Source organism: Macaca fascicularis, chromosome 3 (genome assembly GCF_037993035.2).
Source record: "Macaca fascicularis isolate 582-1 chromosome 3, T2T-MFA8v1.1".
Classification (NCBI taxonomy): domain Eukaryota; kingdom Metazoa; phylum Chordata; class Mammalia; order Primates; family Cercopithecidae; genus Macaca; species Macaca fascicularis.
In genome coordinates, this window is record NC_088377.1 from 3,172,780 (window position 1) to 3,198,384 (window position 25,605).

The 25,605-nt window shown below is 49.7% G+C and overlaps 1 protein-coding gene across 4 annotated transcripts in view; it reads right to left on the reverse strand.

Moving 5' to 3' along the window:
• AGPAT3 (1-acylglycerol-3-phosphate O-acyltransferase 3) overlaps positions 1 to 25,605 on the reverse strand; it is a 122,348-nt gene that overhangs the window by 76,745 nt on the left and 19,998 nt on the right. For 2 of the 4 annotated variants that reach the window (XM_074033934.1, XM_015446802.4), the window contains exon 2: positions 12,940 to 13,002. The exons of 1 other annotated variant lie outside the window; for it this stretch is intronic. The gene's annotated coding sequence lies outside the window, so the exon portion shown is untranslated. Of the gene's footprint in view, positions 1 to 5,444; positions 5,568 to 12,939; positions 13,003 to 25,605 lie in introns of those variants that run through there. One more of the 4 variants, XM_065541332.2, reaches the window with a different exon arrangement.

Consider the following 25,605-nt stretch of genomic DNA (forward strand, 5'->3'; position numbering starts at 1 on the left):
CGACCGAAGTGAAACAAAAACCCAGAAAGGCCAAGAGCAGAAACCACACATGGGACGATGCAGGCATCTGTGATGTGTGTGCGCGAATGTGCATGTCTTTTAACTGCAACTCCCTAAAATACACAAAATGACCATAGCCCTGGTCCAAACACACCAATCATACCTACCGATACAAAGAGACTCCAATCACCTACTAAAAGGACAACATTCACACTAGTTTAAAACAAACCCCAACTCTGCAGATAGAAGAGAAAGACCTAACAGAGAAATTCAGCAGAGGCTGAGCGCGGTGGCTCAAGCCTGTAATCCCAGCACTTTGGGAGGCCGAGGCGGGTGGATCACGAGGTCAGGAGATCGAGACTATCCTGGCTAACATGGTGAAACCCCGTCTCTACTAAAAATACAAAAAAAAAAAAAAACTAGCAGGGCGTGTTGGCGGGCGCCTGTAGTCCCAGCTACTTGGGAGGCTGAGGCGGGAGAATGGCGTGAACCCGGGAGACGGAGCTTGCAGTGAGCCGAGATCAGGCCACTGCACTCCAGCCTGGGAGACACAGCGAGACTCCGTCTCAAAAAAAAAAAAAGAAATTCAGCAGAGTTAAAAATACATGAAATAAATATATATATATACTGGAAAAATGCAAAAAAAATAGGGTCCGATATCATGATATTAGACAATATCAGGCCAAATGAAATAAATGAGACAAATCAGGAATATCACGCTTAAACTAAAATGCTTAGAGCAAATACAGTCATTCGATATATTCACGCCAAATAACCCGACACACTTCATTAAGCAGAAATTCAGAGGATGCCACAGAAACCCATCTCAGCACATGAAGGCAGGAGACACGCGTGTCCCTTCCAACCCGAGAAAGAACACGCGGGCAAGAAATAAGCACACGAGGCTATCAGACACATAAACAACAAAATTAAAGCAGCAGCGCATAAGGAGAAAGAGGCAATTCTGTACTTGATAAGAGAGAACACACTTTTCTGTTTTCAATATCCCATGGAAACATTCATAAACAGCACCCATATATGAAGCAGTAAAGAAGTTCTCGGCCGGGCGCGGTGGCTCAAGCCTGTAATCCCAGCACTTTGGGAGGCCGAGACGGGCGGATCACGAGGTCAGGAGATCGAGACCATCCTGGCTAACCCGGTGAAACCCCGTCTCTACTAAAAATACAAAAAAAATTAGCCGGGCGTGGTGGCGGGCGCCTGTAGTCCCAGCTACTCCGGAGGCTGAGGCAGGAGAATGGCGTGAACCCGGGAGGCGGAGCTTTCAGTGAGCCGAGATTGCACCACCTCGCTCCAGCCTGGGCGACAGAGCGAGACTTCGTCTCAAAAAAAAAAAGAAATTTAAACATTATCTTCTTACATGTTCCTCTTAAAGGGAAAATAGAAGTAAAAACTGAAGAATTGGCCAGGCGCGGTGGCTCACGCCTGTAATGCCAGCACTCTGGGAGGCCGAGGTGGGCAGATCACGAGGTCAGGAGATCAAGACCATCCTGGCTAACACAGTGAAACCCCGTCTCTACTAAAAAGAAAATATAAAAAATTAGCCGGGCGTAGTGGCACGCGCCTGTAGTCCCAGCTACTCGGGAGGCTGAGCCAGAAGAATGGCGTGAACCCGGGAAGTGGAGCTTGCAGTGAGCTGAGATCGCACCACTGCACTCCAGCCTGGGTGGCAGAGCGAGACTCCGTCTCAAAAAAAAAAAGAAAAACTGAAGAATTTTCAGAAACCATACTAATAAAACTAAAGCAGTGCTTTAGAGGAAAATTTAACCCATCAATTACTTTAAATCTTTAGAAATGAAAGCAAGACAATAAGAGAATGAAGCCTCCAACTTAAAAAGCTGAAAATTACAAAGTAACTGAAGGAATTAATAAATATAAAAGGAAAAAAATTTTTTAATCTTAATAGCTAAATTGAAATTTTTTTTTTTTTTTTTTTTTTTTTTTTGAGATGGAGTCTCACTCTGTCACCCAGGCTGGAGTGCAGTGGTGCGATCTTGGCTCACTGCAAGCTCTGCCTCCCGGGTTCACGCCATTCTCCTGCCTCAGCCTCCCGAGTAGCTGGGACTACAGACGCCCGCCACCACGCCCGGCTAATTGTTTTGCATTTTTAGCAGAGACGGGGTTTCACTGTGTTAGCCAGGATGGTCTTGATCTCCTGACCTCGTGATCCACCTGCTTCGGCCTCCCAAAGGGCTAGGATTATAGGCGTGAGCCACCACACCCAGCTGATCTATTTTTACAGAATTAAAATATCTGAGTACTGGGCATGGTGGCTCAGGCCTGTGATACCAGTGCTTTGGGAGGCCGAGCTGTGAGGATCACTTGAGACCAGGAGTTTGAAACCAACCTGGGCAACACAGAAAGACCCTCACCCCTACAAAAAATTTACAAATTAGCTGGGCGTGGTGGGGCACACCAGCCACTTGGGAGGCTGAGGCGAGAGGATTGCTTGAGCCCAAGAGTTTGAGGCTGCAGTGAGCCAAGATCACACCACTGTACTCCAGTCTGGGCAAGAAAGTGAGACTTCATCTCTAAAAAAACAAAAAAAAACAAACAAACAAACAAAAAAAAACAACCAAAAACAAAAAAAAAACCACCTCTACGTGGAATCTAGTATTTTTTAAAAATTGTAAAATAAAAATAATTAAAATATCTATTAAAAAGTTTTATAAAATTTACCTCTAACAAAAATACCAAAGGCAGATGATTTCACAAGTGAATTCTACAAATCCTATAAGAATAGACTATTTTAACATTAATTAAACTTTTCCAGAACATAAAGAAGGAAGACGTCCCAATCCCTTTAATGAAGCAACAGTGACATAAAATTCACAAGGAGAAAGGGTGCAGAGGGAAGGGAAGAAGGAAATGTGCCTGAATCACCGTCTCAAATTGTGGCGTGAGGAACCCGGGGGGGCCCCAGACCTCGCAGGCAGGGGGGTTCTGAGAGCCTTCTTCACGAGCTCATAGCCTTGGGCAGCATAATTTTCTTTCTGAGCCTCAGCCACGACACAGCACAACGGGCTGCCTGCAGAGGCAGAGAGATGTCGGCTGTGGCCGCTGAGGTCAGACATCAAAGAGACATAAAAATAGAAAACAGGGCCACTGTCCTTACTAATTTTGGAAACTATGGGTTTTCCTTACAAAAGCTGGTTTATCCCAGGACACAGGAAAAAAAAAATATTTTTTGTACGCATTGGGCTTTGAAATGAATTATTAAATATTTTTAAATGTTCTTACTGTTAATTTCTTAACTAGCGTCTACCGACACCATATTAGAGGTCTCCTGACCTCAGTACTCCTGGCATTTTGGATGGGATAAGTCTGCTGTGGGGCCGGCTGTGCCCTGCGGGATTCAGCAGCCTCCCTGGTCTTTGTGCATTTGATGCAGGAGTGACTGTCTCCTGGCAGCTGCCAACCAAAAACATCTCCTGCCATCGCCAAATGTCCGCCAGAGGACAAGGGGAGTCACCCCAGTTAAGGACCACAATAGTTGCAACTCAAAAGCAAAATCTCTTTGGGGTCCTCAATAATTTTTTTTTTTGAGACAGGGTCTTGCTCTGTCACCCAGGCTGGGGTGCAGTGGGGTGATCTCAGCTCACTGCAACCTCCACCCCTGGGGCTCAGGTGATCCTCCCATCTCAGCCTCCCAAGTAGCTGGTACTAGAGGCATGTGCCACCATGCCTGGCTAATTTTTGTATTTTTTATAGAGACGGGGTTTTACCATGTTGCCCAGGCTGGTCTCAAACTTCTGAGCTCAAGTGACCCACTCACCTCGGCCTCCCAAAGTGCTGGGATTATAGGCCTGAGCCACCACACCAGGCCCTCAGTAATTTTTTAAGAGTGTAAAGAGCCCATAGGTTTGAGAATCACTGCTCTTCATACGACTACGAATGCAAAAAAGTCTTTAAAATTTAGCAAACAGGGCTAACAGTGCATTAAAAAGTCAACACACACATGATGACCATGTGGATCTGTTTCATGAATGCAAGGATGGTTTGCTATGACGAAACTGACTAACAAAGTTCATCTGATTCCTTAACAAGAAGGCTTGACAGGCAACACAACAAAATTCAACCCTGGCTTCCCAGTGAAAACACTCAGCAAAGCAGCGGCCAGTACAAAATATTACACGAATTCAATGTCTGCCTCCCCTAGGAGAAGACACTCACTGAACTTCCAGTGAGGTGCTCATTCACAGGCCAGTCAGCATTTCACTCACTGGGCAAACACCAAAGGCACCGCAGCCAACACCAGGGACAAGGCAGAGCGCCCTGTAGTTAAAGGCCAGCCTCACGTATGCCCAGCGATGGAATACCCACAGTAAATATACGTTTGCAAACTGACTCCAGCCAGGACTTCACCAAAATATCATGACCATATTTGGTTTATCCTAGGACACAGGAATGGTTTACTATAGAAAACCAATTAACAGGACTATTGACACTAAGTGATAAAAGGAGAAAAGCAACAGGATGATTTGCATTTACTCAGGAAAAGCAGATGCTAAAGTCCATGGCCACGTACCACCGACTAAGAAAGAAGCAGGCACGAGGCCCCGTTCCTCAGGGCACTTCCTGCAGCCAGTGGCATAGGACAAGTAAAGGAGAGAGATAAAGATTGGAAAGAACAAAGCAAGCTTTCATCATTTGTACATGACACGATCATCTGCATGGAAAATCCACAAGTTCCCGGCCACGGCCAGAGCACCCCTGGCGTCCACGGGGGCTGCCTGCCTTCCTCACCAGGTGTGCGCCATGGCCAGTGCCTTCCTCAGGAGAAATTCATCTTCACTTGGGAGGGAAGAGGAAGGGAGACAAAGCCACAATAAAAAGGAGATGTGACTCACATGTGCCCCACCTTTTGCTTGTGTGCCAGGCTTGCCCTGTGGCCCTGGCATCATCCTCTGCCACTCTGGCAGGCTGGACTGAAGGCACACAGTGGTCCCATCCAGTTCGGGCCCACGTGTTGCCATGGACATGCCTCCTGATTCCAATCCACATGGAAGTGACGAGAAGAACACTTACAGCAACACCCAAGTCAAGCCTGTGAGGACAACTAAGATACCTCTAGGCTGCCAGCGCCATCACAACCATGAGTCCGTAGAGTTCCACCGGGACCCCCTGACCTAAAGCCAAACCAGCACAGCAAGACATGCTGGGGCCCGGTCTGGCAGTTCCAGGGGCAGCCTTTGCTTTGAATTACATTCACCAAGAGGTAAGGGCGTGCCAGGCAGGCAGCGTCTGAGAGAAGACGCACCCACAGACACACAGCAGCCTTGTGACCAGGCATGGTCAGACGAACATCACCGCCCCTGTGTCTGCTGCCCTGCACTTCAGACGACTGCAGGGGAGCTGCTAGCTAACGAACACAGGTGACCCGGTCAATAAAACACGCAGAAATATGCATGCATAGAGCCCTTTACCTGTGTTCCAACAGGAGGAACCCCGTGCAGGACGTTTCAGAGCACAGCGGCTCCACAGTGGAAAAGGAGTCTGCAGCCCAGGCCACGGAGCACCTAGGGCCTCCTTGCCACCTTGATGAACTTATGAATGCACCAGATAGACAGACAGAAACAGCAGGCAGGAGGCAAAGTCCGCCTTCCAGCGAGGCGGCATCTGGGCCAGGCGGGGTCACCCAGAAACCGGGGAGCTATGAGGGCCAGTGTCGAAATCTTCCTGGACAGGCCTCACTGCGTTGGCCTGGACAGGCTGCTTCTGACCCTGCCCAGTCCCTCAATATAAGAGCGCAGTTCTAGGACACTTTCCAAATCGCACACACACAGTTCAAGTCTTTAAGGCACACTCTGGTTCTGGGAGACTGATAATCAGGTAACTGCTCCGAAACCATCACACAGACATAATGCATACGTGTGTGTGTCTATAGGTACCTCTTTAGAACATGCATAAAAAAGGAAGTGTTTCTTTAAATGAAGTAGATCTATGTGTAGTGAAAGTTTCCCAAGACAAGTTAAAATCAGGTTTTGCCGAGAGATGTCATGACACGTAGGTGCATTTTTGGAAACCCTGTGTGTGTATGTATGTTCTTACATGTACTTTGTATAAACTCTAGAATGATAAACCACAAACCACTTATAGTGGTTCCCTCCAGGAAAAAGAGTGGGATTTGGGATGGAGTGAAGAATGCAACTTTAATTATTTATTAGATTTGCCTCTGTGTTTAAATTTCATAAACATGTATTACTTTTATAATGAAAATGTAAATATCAAATGGAAAATTAACTTGTGTGCACATTAACCTCCAATCCTCTGTCTCTGCAGTGGCTGGAACAGTATAGCCTTGTCCTGAACACTGATTTGTTTCTTAAGAAAGAAGCTTCCCTTGCAGAATACCTGACTTCACGAGACATAGCTTGGCAGATCAAAGTCTGAGCCCTTTGCTCTCGCCTCATATATATCACACTTTAGAGCACAAAGATAATTCCTCCTCCAACGCACAGCAAAGGTGTAAGAACTGCACAGTGACCTGGAACACCCACCACCTCCAGTCCCCATGTAGCACGCTTGCTTCCAGAGGGAAGGCCGGCCCTCCTCGGCCCTCCCCTCCACCTGTCCTTCACTCACTGTGTTAGGACCCTAGACTGCTGCTGGCAACATGTGCGGCCACAGCCACTGGGAGACACCTGTGGCTCCACTCCCCTCCTCCAGGGCATCTGCCACCAATCTCTGCAGCCCAGCACCCTCTCATGGGCGCAGGACCAGACTGGCACAAACCTTTGGCTGCCGTCAGGGCTGAACACGCATCCCCCAGAAAGAGGCCGGAAGCACAGAGGGAGGCTGTCTCCATCCGCCTCTGTCCTCCGTGTTCCTGAGACAGGTGTGAGTCACACCCTTCAGGCTCCCCTCACTTGAGAACTCACGAACAGGGGGATCCCAGCCACAGGTCATGCTGTGGGTTTTAATCCGGAAAGAACAAGACACCACATACCTGCCTCACTTCCCCAGGATGCGTCCTAGGTCTCCTAAACTCCAAGCCCAGGGTGCCCTGGGGGCTGCAATGTGCCACCTGGGGGCTTACTCCTCACCCCCACCCTCTCCACGATGAGGCCTGGGCCCCCCTCCCCACCAGGCTAGCGTTCAGATAGAACCTGCAGGACGGTGGACTAACGCTCAGGACGGGGGCCCGGCGCTCCCTTACAGCTTCCCCCTGCAGCAGAGAACAAAGTCCCACCCAGTGGCTTCTCAGAGATCCACGGTCGGCCTGCAGGCCTGGGAGCCAGGCTCTCCTACAATGAGGGCAGAGTGAGGAGAGATGAGACCTGAGACAAATACGATGGAACGGCACCGTCCGGATACCTTTCGTTATCCAAGAAAGACTCAAGAACACTTTAAAATCCTCTTAAAATGTGTATGAAAAACGAGTGGCCCACCGCCGGCCAGTCCACTGCCTGCCGTGACGGGGCCGTGGACCGAGGGGCCTGCAGCTTCCGAGGAAGCCACCCCAAGTGATGTCACCGGATCGGCCCAATGGGGCCCTTGCAGCACCCAGACCCACGAGGAACCTTTCTTGAAGTTGGAAGAGTGAAGTCCCTTATCAGACAATGTTTGTTGTACGAAGAAAAAAAAATAGTAAGTAAAAATTAGAATCAACGAATGAAGTCCATTGAGCTGAGGCCCGGCCGCTCTCGGGGTTTTTCCCAGTGGCCTCCCTCTCAGGGCAGGGGTGGCTGTGATGGGGGCACATGAGGACCCAGGAGCAGAAGACGCAGGCCAACCTCAGGGCACAGACGGGCATCCGGGGGCCTGAGAGCTGAGCCTGAGCCTGTATCCTCATCTGAAAAACGCAAACAACAGGGTTCGCTCCACAGGGATGGAAGGAAATGAAATGACGAGGGACTTTTGCAGCCTGGAGCTGGCAGGCCACCACGCTGACGCAGCACGGGCTTTGATCCTCGCCCTCGTCAGCAAGTGTCCTCTGCAATTAGCCTTTTCTTAAAGAACCCAAAGGTTTTAGGAGCTGCTGGCGTTTCAGTCCTGAACCTGGAGCTGGAGGCCATAGGTCCCTTCTCATCCTTCTAGTGCTGCCCCCACGAGCCCTGGCTCCACTCCCCCCACCCCATGCCCTCACCTGCTATCTATGCAAGAGCTGGGCTCCTGTGCCCACTTCCCAGACGGGTCACCAAGGCCCAGGAAAGCAAATGCCTTGCTGTGAATCATGCAGCAAGTCACACACCGGGCTCCACAAGCTCCCAGCCTGTGTGCTCCCCCTGATCCGGACTCTTCCTCTCTGATCGAGAAGGGCCGGGGCTCAACGCACGGGTCAGGCTAGCAGGTGGCTGTGTGTGAACTTGGCTGGTTCCACTCATGACAGGCATTCCTTCCCCGCAGTCCTCAGGGCTGGGGGGTGACCAGCCCCAATAAGGCTACCAGTTCTGGATGTCACCAAATTCACCCCAAGCCTTGGTATTTTGTGCTTTAGGGCACAAATGAAGCTTGCCAAGTGCCTCATACACGCCTTGGAAATCTCACTCCAGCTTTGGGACACACACACATTTTTCCCACGTAATTTAGGCTCTGAAGTGCTCAGGTCTTCCCGCACATGGAATGTGAAAGTGTCCCTGGGGAGCCTGGGCCAGCGGCCTCCTCCGAAGGCGTCATCCCTTTGCTTCGCTGTTACAGGAACATGCTTCCATGCGGGTGGGGACTGCTCTGTCCCCCAGGGTCTCCAGCACACCGAGCCGTGCGACGGCGACGGAGAGGGCGTGCAAACACCCGGCAGGGGAATCGACAGACGTGTGGCTTTAACATGGTACCAGTCGGCTGGGTTTGAGGGTTTGGTTGTTGTTGCTTTTTGAGTCTGCTGTTTTGTAGAAGCTCATATTTTTCACAGAGGGAATCAGATGAAACTGAAAACGCAAGCTCTAACGAAGCTCATGTGGCACGGTTTTTTTTTTTTTTTTTTTTTGTCGTTTTCTGAGATGGAGTCTCGCTCTGTCACCCAGGCTGGAGTGCAATCTTGGCTCACTGCAAGCTCCGCCTCCCAGGTTTACGCCATTCTCTTGCCTCAGCCTCCCGAGTAGCTGGGACTACAGGTGCCCGCCGCCACACCCAGCTAATTATTTGTATTTTTAGTAGAGAAGGGGTTTCACTGTGTTAGCCAGGATGGTCTCGATCTTCTGACCTCGTGATCCGCCCGCCTTGGCCTCCCGAAGTGCTGGGATTACAGGCGTGAGTCACCACGCCAGGTATGGCACGGTTTTATAGGAAACTTTCTGTTAAAGTGTAACAGATACAGAGAAGTACATAAATCTTCAGCGTGGCCGGGCGCGGTGGCTCAAGCCTGTAATCCCAGCACTTTGGGAGGCCGAGACCGGTGGATCACGAGGTCAGGAGATCGAGACCATCCTGGCTAACATGGTGAAACCCCGTCTCTACTAAAAAAAAATACAAAAAACTAGCCGGGCGAGGTGGCGGGCGCCTGTTGTCCCAGCTACTCGGGAGGCTGAGGCAGGAGAATGCCGTAAACCCGGGAGGCGGAGCTTGCAGTGAGCTGAGATCCGGCCACTGCACTCCAGCCTGGGCGACAGAGCGAGACTCCGTCTCAAAAAAAAAAAAAAAAAAAAAAAAAAAAAAAAAAAAAAAAAAAAATCTTCAGCGTGTGGCTGGATGAAATTCCAGAGAGGATCCACTCTGACCAGCAGCACCCAGATCAAGAAACGAATCCCAACTACTTTGGGAGGCCAAGGCAAGCAGATCGCTTGAGCCCAGGAGTTCAAGACCAGCCTGGGCAACATGGCAAAACCCGGTCTCTACAAAAAATAAAAAAGTTAGCCGGGTGTGGTGGCACATGCCCGTGGTCCCAGCTACCGGGAGGCTGAGGCGGGAGGATCCCTTCAGCCCAGGAGAACTCAAAGCTGAAGTGAACTGAGATCGCACCACTGCACTCCAGCCTGGGAGGCAGAGCGAGACCCCGTCTCAAAAAAAAAAAAAAAAAAAAAAAAGGATGGGAAGGGAAGGGAGGGGAGGGGACAAGAGTGGAGGGGAAGGGAGGGAAGGGACAGCAACAGATGCTCACCAGCCCCTGAAGCCCCCCAGGCCTCCTTTGCCTCCTGCCAGGGCAGCTGCGCCTCCTGCTCCCCCTGCTAGGTCTGTCACTGTGCTGCACGCCTTGCACATGTGCTGACCCACTGCGCTTCTTCCACCCAGCATGTGCCTGTCGGCTCGTCCAGGCAGAGCGGGGCTGTTTCCACGCACCTCATTCCATGCTGCTCCCCTGGGCAAGCACACAGCAGTGTATTCACCCAGTCCACCTCCGCAGGGCACACGGGTCTGATGAACACGGAGCTGGTGACACTCTTGGGCTTGGCTGTGGCTTCACGCCCTAGAGCAGAGCGGCTGGGTCACAAGCCATGGGTTTGCTCCGCTTTGGAAGATATCGCCAAAGTTTTCCAAAAAGAGGTCAAGTCACAGCCACCATGAGGAACGAGCGTCCCATCGCACCCCATCGTGCCCCATCCCACCTCCTCACCAAGTCTGGCCTTATCTGACTCGTTGGTTTTAGCCAATCCACTGACTGTGGAGTGATACAACATTTCTGGTTTTAAATGTTCATTTCTCTGATAACCAATGAAGTTGCCTTTTCAGATGTTTGTTAGATATTTGGGCACCTTTCGAGAGGTACTGGTGCAAGTCATGGGCAAATGTTTTGCTACAGATTTCGATGTTAACACTCACCAGCTTGGGCGGGGGGCTGCAGTGCGGCACCGTCAGTTTAGTTCTGCCATCTCTCCTCCCTCCCAAAAGTGATACATGCGGCGCCACCACTGACAGTCATCCAGTTTTGTGAATGTCAAGTTACTCATCCTGGAAGCTTGGTTGTAAATCTGATTTGGGTTGATCTGCAGCCATTACTAGCCCCCAAAGACACAATGTTTCCAACCTGTCCTTCTTCCCGTTCTTTCTCCCAGACCTCAGCTGTTACAGAATCGTAATTCCCTGTCCCCAGAAAGGGGACCAAGGAGGTCAAACTGATTTCCACCTTCATCTTCTCGAAATGTCCTCTTTCTGGGAGAGGTCTGCTGATGCCCGCTGCACCTTGGCCAGTTTCTCCCCTAGAAGCAAAACCTCGTCCACAGCACAAGCCCACGTGCGCCACGTCCTGCACCTGACAGATTGGAAGCCCCCTGGCCCCCCAGCCCTTGCTGGTGGCCTTCCCACAGCCCTGTGGCCATGGCGGAAGCCCCCTGCCCTCCTCTCACCCATGAGTACAGTCCCACAATAGCCAAAGGACACAGAAGAGTGGGAATGCCGGGAATGCCGTGAGAGCCAAACTGGGGGGTGCAACACAGTGCAAGTTTCTTTTGCACAGAATAGCAATTTGCAACAATTTAACAGTTTAAACCACAGGCAAAGTATTAAATCAACAATGAGCAAGTAAACATTTGTGAATTCAGAATGTTAGAGAGGAGAGATCGGAGTGCCACAGCTGGGAGCTGCCACTGTGTCTTTACAGTATCGTTAGTAACTTTATAGTATCTGCTATCAAATAAGCAATCTTAATAAAACAATCCTAAAGAGACACTAGGCCGGGCACGGTGGCTCACGCCTGTAATCCCAACACTTTGGGAGGCCAAGGCGGGCGGATCACGAGGTCAAGCAATAGAGACCATCCTGGCCGACACAGTGAAACCCTGTCTCTACTAAAAATACAAAAATTAGCCGGGCGTGGTGGCGGGCACCTGTAGACCCAGCTACTCGGGGGGCTGAGGCAGGAGAATCATTTGAACCCGGGAAGCGGAGGTTGCAGTGAGCCGAGATCGTTCCACTGCACTCCAGCCTGGGCGACAGAGTCAGACTGTCTCAAAATAAATAAATAATAAAAAATAAAAAGAGACACTAAATGCAGTCATTTTAATTTAAATACTAAGGAGGCATTCAACACCCGGCTCAGACGGTCAGCAGCGCTGTTCGAGGTCAGCCATGACTGCCTCTCTGAAAGCCCGAGCTTGGCGCTGGCCACGTCAATCCTGCTAGTGTTTGTTTTCATCAAATGGCAGCTGTCAACACACCCTGGGTTGTGACTGGGAGGCAGGAGGCTAAATCACCTGCCTACCCAGAACTGGGCCTGTGAGTTACACCTGGAAGCCTCGGAACATCAGGGATGGGATTTGATCTCTGCCGACAGTATTTGGAGGAGAGGCGCCTCCCAGGTCGAAAGCAGCCACAGGGGGAGAAGGACACGGGGTCCAGGCCCACCTGGAAGGGACCTGCAGCCTCATCAGCCGCGGCAGCGGGCCTGGGAATGGGGGCGGAACACACGGGAGCAGTGGGCAGGGGCCCTATGAGGACGGGCCGCAGGAGCACAGGAGGAACTGCCCATCCCCGGTCCCACCCAGTGACTCAACGGCCAGGCAATTCCCTGCTCTCAGCCAAACCCAGGGCTTCCTGAGGAGAGCAGCCCCCAGGAGCAGGGCACCGACCCCCAGGAGCAGGGCACCCTCCAGCAATAGCCAGCTGGGCTCCCCACGGGGATCGTGCAGCTGTCCCCAGGCCACAGGTCTGCCCCATCCCACAGATGGCTCCCAGTCGGTCTCCAGGAGAGAGATGGACTTCCTGGGCTGCTAACAGAGCCAGGGCAGCCCTATGAAGTGACCCCCATGTCAGCTGTGCCCAGGCAGGCACCTCAGCCCAGCGGCATTTGTAGCTCAGCCCCTTTGAGCTCAGCTCACCCCTCGCAGGAAGAGAACAAAGTTACCTGAACTTTACCATCTGGGTTTTGGACAAATGAGAAGAGACCATAATAAACATTCTGTTGGTCACAAGCAAAGGTTAAAATATATACCCTTTAAGAAAAATTAATCAACAAGGTATCAAGGTCCAACACTGACCCCAAAACTGGACACACACACACACACACACACACACGGCGCCTTGTGTCAGGCGGCCTCACTGCCCACTTACCAAGGCACAAGGTCAGCAGAGCCAGTGGGAACAGCTGTCCTCAGGGCTTCCGGCTGGACAAGCCTGAAAGTGAAAGGCACACATGTCAACGTGCTTGCGTAGGACTGGAGAGCCGCCGTGTGACCAAATACGTGTGGCCACTTCAAAACCCGAAAGGCTGCATGCCAGGGAGACTGACAAGCACGCATTAACATCCTCTCCTGATCCGACACTCCGTAACTTAAACATCAGGGTCAAGGCCAGTCAGGGCGTTGCTGTCGCCCTGCTTCCCACTGCCTGGCCTGGAGGCCCAACAGATGGCTCATAAACGAACAGTCCCGGAGCCGCCAGAGGTCACGCCCCAGGACGGACACAGGGAAGCCACCTGCAGGCTCCTGGAAAGGTGGGGCCACCACGGGCCCCTCCGGATGCCACAGCTCCTGCGACAGCTACACCAGCCTTACATGCACTCCTGCTGCTCCCCAAAGCCCTGCCAGCCGCAGCCCTGGGCCCCTCCAAAGTCCAGCCCAGCCACCCCAGCAGACCATTAGCCTGCCTGCCCACAACCGGGAAGAAGCCGATGTTTGCTCATTTGTGTTACATTGTGGTAAAATATACATCACATAAAATTCACCATTTTTAGGTGCGTGGTTCAGGGGCTTTACGTCCATTCCCACTGCTGTGCAACCATCACCCCTGTCCATTTCCAGAACTTTCTCATCTTCCCAAGCAGAAACACTGTCCCCATTAAACACCGACCTCATTAAACACCATCCCCCCAGCCCCTGGCACCCACCATCCCACTTTCTGTCTCTGAGTTAACCACTCTAGGGACCTCATGTAAGTGGAATCATACACATTTGACCTTATGTGACTGGTTTATTTCACTTAACATAATGTCCTCAAGGCTCACCCACTCGGTGGCAGGTGTCAGAATGTCATTCACATTTAAGGCTGGATAATATTCCACTACAGACACTATGGACTGAATGTTTGTATCCCCCAGCCACAAATTCATATGTTTTTTTGAGACAGGATCTCGCTCTGTCACTCAGGCTGGAGTCACCGTGGCACAATCACGACTCACAGCAGCCTCAGTCTTCTGGGCTCAAGTGATTCTCCCACCTCAGCCTCCCAAGTAGCTGGGACTACAGGTGTGTGCCACTGTGCCCAGATAATTTTTTTTTTTTAATTTTTTGTAGAGACAGCATTTCACTATGTTGCCTAGGCTGGTCTTGAACTCTTGAACTCAAGTGATCCGGCCACCTTGCCCTCCCAAAGTGCTGGAATCACAGGTATGAGTCACCAAGCCTGGTCCAAATTCATACGGTGAAATCCTCCCTGCTAATGTGATGAAAATCTGGAGACAGGGCCATTGGCAGGGGATTAGGCCAAGAGGGAGGAGCCTCAAAAATGGGATTGGTGCCATTATGCCAAAAGACACAAGCCAGCTGCTCCTGTCTCTCTGCCATATGAGGGCACAACCAGGGAGAGGCCCTCACCAGGCACCAAACCTACAGGCACCTTGACCTCAGACTTCCAGCCCCTAGAACTGTGAGAAATAAATGTCTGTTACTTAAGCCAGCCAGTCGGTGTTAATTTTTTTATAGCAGCCCAAACTGACAAAGACAGTGTATATATCACATATTTTCTTGTATTAATCTTACAGTTCTAGCTTTCACGTTTAGGTCTATGATCCATTTTGAGATAATTTTTAAATATAGCATAAAGTAGGGTAAAGGGCCATTGTTTTTGTAGATAGGTGTCCAATATTGTCTTTGGGTGTTTGAAAGGCATTCCTCCACTGTCTTCAAATCGTATAGTTTCTGATCAGAAGCCGGCTCTCACTTTTGTCTTTGTTCCTCTGTACGTGATAGCGTTTGCCTCTGTCTACTTTTAGGATTCTCGACAATTGGATGATGGTGTGTGTGTATTGGGGTGAATGTCTTCGTGTTTCTTCTGTTTGAGATTTGTTGAGCTTCTTCAGAATGAGTTTTCATCAGATCCAGCCATTATCGTTCTCAGGTATTTTCTACCACGTGTGCCTCTTTTCTGGAAACCAGTTGCGTACGTTACTCTGCTCAATATGGTCCCATTGATGCTCTGTTCATTTTTTCATCTTTCTTTGTGTTTCATTTTACAAAGTGCTGTGTCTTCAAGTACACTGATCTTTTCTTCTGCAATGTCTAATCTACCATTAATCCCATTCAGCATGTTTTTCATTTTTAGAGGATTTACTTGGGTCTTTTTTCTTTGGGTCTTTTTTCTTTTTGAGACAGTCCCACGCTGTCACCCAGGCTGGCGTGCAATGGTATGATCATGGCTCACTGCAGCCTCAACCTTGCTGGGCTCAAGCCATCCCCCTACCTCAGCTTCCTAAGAGCTGAGACCACAGGTGTGCACCACCACGCCCAGTTAATTTTTGTACTTTTCTGTACAGATGGGGTTGTCTAGGGTGGTCTTGATCTCCTGAGCTCAAACAATCCTCACACCTCAGCCTCCCAAAGTGCTGGGATTACAGGCGTGAGCCATGACGTCTGGCCCTGGGTCGTTTTTTCATATCTTCCCTTTTTTCTTTATTTTTATCATATATTCCCTGACATTGAACACATGGAACATATGCCATCTTAACATCCTTGTCTGCTAGCTCCATCCTCTGGATAGATATAGTTCCCTTCCCTTCGCTTTTCTCTTCTTTTTTTTAACAGAGTTTCACTCTGTTGCCTAGGCTAGAGGGCAGTGGCATAATCATAGCTCACTGCAGCCTCAAACTCCAGGCTCAAGGGATCCTCCTGCCTCTGCCTTTGAGTAGCTGGAACTACAAGTGCACACCACTATGCTCAGCTAATTTTTTTTTTTGAGACGGAGTCTTGCTGTGTCACCCAGGCTGGAGTGCAGTGGCCAGATCTCAGCTCATTGCAAGCTCCGCCTCCCGGGTTTTTACGCCATTCTCCTGCCTCAGCCTCCCGAGTAGCTGGGACTACAGGCGCCCGCCACCTCGCCTGGCTAGTTTTTTGTATTTTTTTTTTTTTTGAGACGGAGTCTCGCTCTGTAGCCCAGGCTGGAGTGCAGTGGCCGGATCTCAGCTCACTGCAAGCTCCGCCTCCCGGGTTTACGCCATTCTCCTGCCTCAGCCTCCCGAGTAGCTGGACTACAGGCGCCTGCCACCTCGCCCGGCTAGTTTTTTGTATTTTTTAGTAGAGACGGGGTTTCACCGTGTTAGCCAGGATGGTCTCGATCTCCCGACCTCGTGATCCGCCTGTCTCGGCCTCCCAAAGTGCTGGGATTACAGGCTTGAGCCACCGCGCCCGGCCAGTTTTTTGTATTTTTTAGTAGAGACGGGGTTTCACCGTGTTAGCCAGGATGGTCTCGAACTCCTGACGTCGTGATCCGCCCGTCTCGGCCTCCCAAAGTGCTGGGATTACAGGCTTGAGCCACCGCGCCCGGCCTAATTATTTTTTTAAACAAACAAAAGAACACATATCTTTTTAGAGACAGGGTCTTGCTATGTGGCCCAGGCTGGTCTTGAACTCCTGGGCTCAAGTGATCCTCCTGCCTCAGCCTCCCAAAGTGCTGGGATTGCAGGTGGGAGCTACAGTGTCTAGCCTGGATGTTTCTAACCGTTGATTTTCCTCTTCTTCTGGGTTTTCCATATGGCAGTCACTTTTGCTTGGCTGCTGGGCACTGTGAGCTTGGTGCCTATGAACTTGGCGCCGGATGCTGGTTTTGCTACTGTCCTGCATCTCTGGGCTTTGTTCCAGGAGCAGTCAACCTAGAACCAGTCTGATCCTTTCGGATCTCGCTCATAAGCTCTGTTTGGTGAGTCCCGAGCAGACCTTTGTAGGACAAACTTGGGTGGTGAGTCTCTCCCTCTGACCACTGAGCACACAGACCCCACCCTGTGAACTCGGGGACTGTGCCACCCCTGCTCTCCCATGCCCCTTTCCCTCACCCAGGCAGCATCCACACGCCACCTGTGGTCAGCTCTCAAAGACTGGAAGGCCCCTCCTCAGCTCTCCAAAGCTGTTTCTTTATGCAACTCCCTCTTCTCCCATATTTTTCTTTGTACATTCCAGCCTTCCTGGAGCCCCTTAACTCCACACTGTCTCCACCAGGTCCTGGTTCCCCTCCCTGCCCTGTGGCTGGAGACTCCGCAGGTAACAAGCTGGGCTATCGAGGCCTCACTCCCCTTATGCCCCTCTCCGGTCACCGTCCACACAGCCTGCCACCAGCGTCTGAGGCCTGTGGCTTCATGCACTTTTGTTTGATCTTCTGGTTGATTAAGGTAGGCTGTGAAATTTGCCCTGTATCTTCCATCATGGCTAGAAGTGCAAGCTGGAATCTTGCATTTTTAAATCCAAGTTCTTGCTCATCCAGAATGGGCTTCTCCAATGGACCTAGCAGGTGTTCCCTCTCCAAGGCACACTGACCTAGGTCTAAAGTGGAACCTCAGCTGCAGAGCGCCTGACTTGCAGAGCCAGCCTGACAGCCAACTCTTGAAGAGAACAAAAGCATTTGCCTTTTCTTTCTATCTCCAGATCATTTACTCTCAATGAAGGCAGCTCATTCAAAGTACATTTTCTGTGTCAGAATGCAATAGCAGGACTATCTGCCTGCTCACATTAAACTAGAAGGCAAGCCTGCAGTTAATCAGCAGAAAGAAGGCAGTGCTCCAAAGGCAGACCGTGTGCTGACAGCACCTGAGACACTCCTCCTCTGTTCATGGCCTCTTCCCAGTTTCTTCTTGACCTAGGTAGGTCAACAGCATCACCAGCACTGGGTTGCCAATCTCCACCACTCCCAGCCACGGGTTCTCCGAGGCTCCTCTCAATACCCGACAGAACTGGGGCCAAGGCAGCCACTGTGCACACAAGGAAGCCTTCCCGGGGGACCAGTAATTCTCAGTCACAGGGAGCAGATGGGAGCGGGGCTCTGCACAGGGCAGGAAGGCAAGAGCCAGAACCACAGCGTTGCTGCTGCTCACTGCGGCCAGCCCAAGCAGCAGGGCTCCCTTTTCCCCGTCTGCCAGCCCTTCCCAACGCACTCAGTAAGGGCAAGGGGGTCCCGAGGGTTCGGTCACGAGTCACTCAGGCTTCTAAGAGACCTTTAGAGGCTCTGGATGCACGTCCCCAGCCAGATCTGTGATTTACAAACATCTACCTCCTTCCTGTGGTCGTCCTTTCACTTTCTTGATGGTGTCCTTTGAAGCACAAGTTTTAAATTTTGATCTTAGAAGCAACCTGAGAAAAAAGGGAGATTACCTTCAAAGGAGAGACGTCCTGACAAGGATTTCTTCACACAAAAAGATGCTGAGGCCAAGCAGAGGCTGACATCAAAGTTCTGAAAGAACACCACTGCCAACCGAGAGTTCTGCAATCAGCAAGCACGTCCCCCAAGGAGCAGGGAAAACCAGCATTTCCGGACAAACACAAAAAGGGTGGGTTCACCACCAGCACACTCTGACTAGAGGAATTTCTCACGTACGTGCACTTCAAGGAGAAAAAGTGATCCCAGATGGGAAGTCTGAGATGCCAAACATAAAAGCAAAGAAAGCGGCAAGTGTGTGCAAATCTAACACAAAATGTAATCAGGCCGGGCACAGTGGCTCACGCCTGTAATCCGAGCACTTTGGGACGCCAAGGCACAAGGATCACTTGAGTTCAGGAGTTTGAGACCAGCATAGACAACATGGCAAAACCCTGTTATCCACAGAAAAAGAAAAAAAAAAAAAGTAATAATCCAGCAATGTTTTGTGATATTCAAAAGTAAAAAAGAATTTGAATACACAGGCCGGGCGTGGTGGCTCACGCCTGTAATCCCAGCACTTTGGTAGATGCCAAGGTGGGCTATCACCTGAGGTCAGGAGTTCAAGACCAGCCTGGCCAACACAGAGAAGACCCATCTCTACTAAAAATACAAAAATTAGCTGGGCATAATGGCGGGTGCCTGTAATCCCAGCTACTCGGGAGACTGAGGCAAGAGAACTGCTTGAACCCAGGAGGCAGAGGCTGTAGTGAGCCAAGATTGTGCCACTGCACTCCAGCCTGGGCGACAGAGCAAGACTCCGTCTTGGGGGGAAAAAAAAGAGAATTTAAATATACAGCCTACTAGTTGTAAAGGGCATTAATGAAGGTAAGGATGCTCGCAGGTCCTTGGATATTCCCAAGTGTAAAAGGTACAGGTTAATTGCAGATTTGTTTAGTAAGAATGTTGTGCTTGTGGGGAAACCAATAAAAGAACAGAGTTGGCCGGGTGCGGTGGCTCACGCCTGTAATCCCAGCACTTTGGGAGGCCGAGGTGGGCGGATCACAAGGTCAGGAGATCGAGACCATCCTGGCTAACACGGTGAAACCCCGTCTCTACTAAAAAATACAAAAAACTAGCCAGGCGAGGTGGTGGGCGCCTGTAGTCCCAGCTACTTGGGAGGCTGAGGCAGGAGAATGGCGTAAACTCGGGAGGCGGAGCTTGCAGTGAGCTGAGATCCGGCCACTGCACTCCAGCCTGGGCGACAGAGCGAGACTCCGTCTCGGGGAGAAAAAAAAAAAAAAAGACTTAAAGACACAGAAAAATTAAAAATAAAAAAATAAGAGACATGCAAAGCAAACAGTAAACAAAAGGCAGCTGGTGCCGCTATATTACTTCCAGACCAAGTCTGAAAGGCAGAAAGCATTAAAAAGTTAAGAAGATCATTTCACAGTCATAGTCACTTCATTCATAAGGAAGATATAAAATTTTAAGTCTTTATCACCTAATAACATAGCTCTCAAGTATATAAAGCAAAACTTGATACAATTGCAAGAAAAAATAGGCAAATCCACAATGCAAAAACAGCTGTAGACAAGACATAAACAAATGGGTATGACTGTGATCCAACAAAACTTTATAAAAGCAGGTAGCTAGCCAGGCTAAGCCTATGGGCTATGGTTTGCTGACCCTTGGTATAGAAGATTTGAACAACACGATGAATAAACTTGATTCAATGAAACTACACACAACACTGCCCCTACCACTGCAGAACTAGAATCTGTTCAAAGACACAGAACATTTTAAAATCTGACCATGTGCTGAGCCATAAGGCAAAAGCCCTAACAAGTTTCAGAAGACAGAGATCAAGCAGAGCAGATTCCTTCACCCCAAAGACACTTAAACTAGGGAAAAAAAGTAACAAAAAGTTATCTGCAAAAATCCTAGTCTGTTCAGAAGTTAAAAGCAGTTATCATGGCCGGGCGTGGTGGCTCACGCCTGTAATCCCAACACTTTGGGAAGCCAAGGCGGTGGATCACTTGAGCTCAGGAGTTCGAGACCAGCCTGGCCAGCATGGTGAAACCCCATCTCTACTAAAAATACAAAAATTAGGCCGGGCGCAGTGGCTCATGCCTATAATCTCAGCACTTTGGGAGGCTAACGCGGGTGGATCACCTGAGGTCAGGAGTTCGAGACCAGCCTGACCAATATAGTGAAACTCTGTCTCTACTAAAAATACAAAAAATTAGCTAGGCATGGTAGCAGGTGCCTGTAATCCCAGCTACTTGGGAGGCTGAGGCAGAAGAACCACTCAAACCAGGGAGGTGGAAGTTGCAGTGAGCCAAGATTGTGCCACTGCACTCCAGCCTAGGCAACAAAGCGAGACTCTGTGTCAAAAAAAAAAAAAAAAAAAAAAAAAATTAACCAGGTGTGATGGCAGGCGCTTGTAATCCCAGCTACTTGGGAAGCTGAGGCAGGAGAATCACTCGAACCTGAGAGGTTTATGTTGCAGTGAGCCAAGATCACACCACTGCACTCCAGCCTGGCTGACAGAGACTCTGACTCAAAAAAAAAATTTTTTTAAGTGATCAACTGTCAAAAAATTCAAAACAGGAATTCAAAAATATGTTGAACAAAACAGTAAAAAAAAGAAATTCATGTCACAACATATAAGCTGCATGATGCAGCCTAAATAGTTCCTAAGGGGAACAGCAACCTTAAGTGTGGACTGCATTAGAACATTTTAAAATGCTAATAACAGGCCGGGTGCAGTAGCTCACACTTGTAATCCTAGCACTTTGGGAGGCCAAGGCGGGCGGATTGCCTGAGCCCAGGAGTTGGAGACCAGCCTGGGCAACATGCGGAAACTCTGTCTCTACTAAAAAAATACAAAAAATTAGCTGGGCTTGGTGGCATGCACTTGTAGTCCCAGCTACATCAGAGGCTGAGGCAGGAGAATCGCTTGAACCCGGGAGGTGGAGGTTGCAGTAAGCCGAGACTGCACCACTGCACCCCAGACTGGGGGACAGAGCAAGACTCTGTCTCAAAAAATAAATAAATGAATAAATAAATAAATAAAATGCTGAAAACAAATGACACAAGATGTATCTCAAAAAATTAGGAAAACAAATTTAGAAGAAGGAACAAAACAATCTAAAACTCAGAAATTAATAAGATAGAAAACATACAAAAAGCCACAAAGTTGGTTCTCTGAAAAGATCAATAAAATCAAGAGTTTTATCAAGAGAGTTGATGATAAAAAGAGAGGAGGCGCGAATCAGGTCAGGAAAGAAAGGGGAACAGGGTCCACTGCTTCAGGTCTTTTAAAATCAGAGGCTACCGATGCCTCTTTATAGCAATGAACTTAAAAATGTAAACTTAAATGGACAAATTCCTAAGAACGATAATGGACAACAATATCCTCAAGAATAAATCAGAGGCAGAGAGGAAGAGAGGCTGATTAGCGGGTACAGATAAACACTGGATAAAAGAAGCAAGACTTAGAAATAAGACCCAGTGTTTACAGATCAGTACGGTGACTACAGTTTACAATAATCTATTGCATATTTCAAAATAGATAATGGAGAAGAACTTGAATGTTTTAAGCTTAAAGACAAGACAAATACTTAAGGTGACAGATGTGCCAATTTATACCAAATTGACCTTTACAAATTATGTGAATATATTAAACTATCACACTTATCCCCTCGAAATGGGTGAGTCATATAGTGGGTGAACTATATCTCCACAAAGCTGTTACCAAAAAAAGAAAAAAGAAAACCCAAAGAATACCATAATCGTTACAAAACTGAAACAGAAGTCGAACATCTACCACCAAAAAAATGATCATGCTAAGTTCAGAACAGTTTCACCAGTGAGATCCTACACTCTTGCTGTAGGGATTCCAATCGTCCATAAACTCTTTTAGAGAAGTAAAAAAAAAAAAAAAAAAAGAAAAGAAAAAAGAAAGAAATACCTGGCCATGCTCAGTGCATCTTGAAGCTAATATAATCTTTTTGCCAAAACCTGACAAAAACAGGACGCGAAGGATAATTACAGAGCAGTCTCACTCACGAGCATGGATGCCAGAAGCCGGAAGGAAGCCTGTTCACTGTGCCTGGCTTCAGTGCACTTCCAGACACTGAGTTTCTGCAGCGTGAAGGTTCGTGGCAGCCCTGAATCCAGCAAGTCTATCGGCCGCCTCTTTCTAACAGCCAGGGCTCACTTCCGGCGTCTGTGGCACATTTTGGTAACTTTTGCAATCGTTCAGACTTTTTCAGGATTATTATACCTGTCATGGTGATCTGTGGTCAGTGATCTTTGATGTTCCTACCGTAATTTTTTCAGTGCTGTGAACCGGGCCGCTATCAGAGGAGGAACTGAGTGGATAAAGGTCGTGCATGCTCTGAACTGCTCCGCCGTCTGGCTATTCCCATCTCTCTCCCTCTGCCCCAGCTTCCCTATTCCCTGTTACACAGCAGTGTTGAAATGAGGCCACTTAATAACCCTCTGATAGCCTGTAAGTGTCCAAGTAAAAGGAGGAGTCGCACGGTTCTCACTTTACATCAAAAGCTGGAAGTGACTAAGCCTGCTGAGGAAGGTGTGTTGAAAGCCGAGACAGGCCAAAAATTGGGCCTCTTGTGCCAAACAGTTGGCCAAGTGATGAACGCAAAGAAAAAGTTCTTGGAGGAAATTAAAAGTGCTACTCAAGTAAACACATGAATGATAAGAAAATGAGGCCGGGCGTGGTGGCTCAAGCCTGTAATCCCAGCACTTTGGGAGGCTGAGACGGGCGGATCATGAGGTCAGGAGATCGAGACCATCCTGGCTAACACAGTGAAACCCCGTCTCTACTAAAATACAAAAACAGTTAGCCGGGTGTGGTGGCGGCGCCTGTAGTCCCAGCTACTCAGGAGGCTGAGGCAGGAGAATGGCATGAACCCGGGAGGCGGAGCTTGCAGTGAGCCGAGATTGCACCACTGCACTCCAGCCTGGCCGACAGAGCGAGACTCCGTCTCAAAAAAAAAAAGAAAGAAAATGTGGTTCTCATACACAATGGAGTACTATTCCGCCATAAAAAAGAATGAGATTCTGTCATTTGCAACAACATGGATAGAACTGCAGCTCATTATATTAAGTGAAATAAGCCAGGCACAGAAAGATAAGTATAACATGTTTCTACTTATTTGTGGGATCTAAAAATCAAAACAACTGAACTCATGAAGATAGAGAAGAGAAGCCTGGGAAGGATATGGGGGGTAGAGGGAGGTTAATGGGTACAAAAATTAGTTAGAAAGAATGAATAAAACCTAGTATTTGGCCAGGTGTGATGGCTCATGCCTGTAATCCTAGTACTTTTAGAGGCCGAGGCAGGTGGATCACTTGAGGTCAGGAATTTGAGACCAGCCTGGCCAACATGGTGAAACTCCATCTCTACTAATAATACAAAAACATAGCCAGGTGTGATAGCATACAGCTGGAATCCCAGCTATTCGGGAGACTGATGCATGAGAATCACCTGAACCCGGGAGGCAGCGGCTGCAGTGAGCCAAGATCGTGCCACTGCACTCCAGTCTGGGCGACACAGCAAGACTCCATCTTAAAAAAATTTTTGGCCGGGCACGGTGGCTCAAGCCTGTAATCCCAGCACTTTGGGAGGCCGAGACAGGCGGATCATGAGGTCAGGAGATCGAGACCATCCTGGCTAACCCGGTGAAACCCCGTCTCTACTAAAAAATACAAAAAACTAGCTGGGCGTGGTGGCGGGCGCCTATAGTACCAGCTACTCGGGAGGCTGAGGCAGGAGAATGGCGTAAACCCGGGAGGCGGAGCTTGCAGTGAGCTGAGATCTGGCCACTGCACTCCAGCCTGGGCGACAGAGCGAGACTGCGTCTCAAAAAAAAAAAAAAATTTTTAATAAAAAAAGACCTGGTATAAAGACCAAATATTTGACAGCACAGCAGGGGGACTGCCAGGAGGAACAGAGGTGATACTGGCTCCTCCCTCCCCTAACCATCAGCTCCAAGCCCTGCCAGTCTCCTCACCAGGCACCTCCATGCTTAGCCACCAGTCTCTGGCCACAGGTGCTGCATCCACCCAGCTGTGCCCTTTGCAGGCTTTGGCTTCCTATGGCATCGCAATTGCCATGTCACTGCCCCGGCTTTGCAAAAACCCCTACCTGTATTTGGAGCCCCTGACCTGGCAACCTTCCCTCCTGTCAGCTGCTGCCAAGGAACCCCCTTGCCAGCACTGGCCCGCTCCTCAGTGCTCCTGAAAATACTGCTCGCACGTCCCTGAGCCATGGTGCCCTCGCCCACAGGAGCCCTGCGCACCTGCACACCTTCACCTGTGGCTCCCCTCGCCTGTGCAACGAACTACGGCTGTACACTCCAGGCTGGGCCTGGGGCCACAGTCATCAAACAACAGGCCCTTTTCTTCCTCCAAATGAGCTTATATAAGAAACTGGCGCTGGGAGCGGTGGCTCACACCTGTAATCTCTGCGCTTTAGGAGGCCAAGGCGGGTGGATCACTTGAGGTCAGGAGTTCAAGACCAGCCTGACCAACATGGTGAAACCCCATCTCTACTAAAAATACAAAAATTAGCTGGGCGTGGTGGCACATCCCAGCTACTTGGGAAGCTGAGACAGGAGAACTGCTTGAACCCGGGAGGTGGGGATTGCAATGAGCTGAGACCGCGCCACTGCACTCTAGCATGGGCAACACAGTGCAACTCTGTCTCAAAAAAACAAAAAACAAACAAAAAAAAATCTGGCAATCATAAATAGAGAAAAAAATTGCAATTGAAAGTTATTTGTTCAAGAACTGGAGACCAACTAGGAACACAGGAAGCAGAGAAGTGAGTCTCTGCGTCTGCATCAATGACACAAAAGCAGCTGTGCAGGGAACCCATCCGGCCCAGGCCCAGGCCTCCTGCACCCAGCCTCTGCGAGTTCCACACTACCAGAGGGGTCACGGTTGGCTGAGGGAGGTGGGGACACCATTTGAGGTCTAGCTGCAGGGTCACGGGAGCACGGCCGGCCAGCGTAGACAGGTCAGGCGCCAGTTCCCTGCCTTGCTCAGCACCACGCGTCACTGTACTGAAGCACATCTTCAGTAAAACCAGCACTTCCCTTAAAGAGAATGCCACAGGGCATGAGTATGATGCTTTTGACAAAAAACAAAGGCATCACTGTTAACTCCGAGCTATCCCAGGTGAGGGGAGAAGGGAGACAGCAGAGACAAGGAGACAATTACACAAACAGGAGACAATTACACAAGCAGCAGCCCAACGTGTGCTTTGCAAAGCTGACCCGGCTCGCCCCACACCCAAGGTCAGACCCACAGATAGCCCTGCCTCTGCATCCACCACCAGAGCACCCAGCACCCAGCACCAGGCCACCCAGCACCCAGTACCAGGCCACCCAGCATCCAGCACCAGGCCAC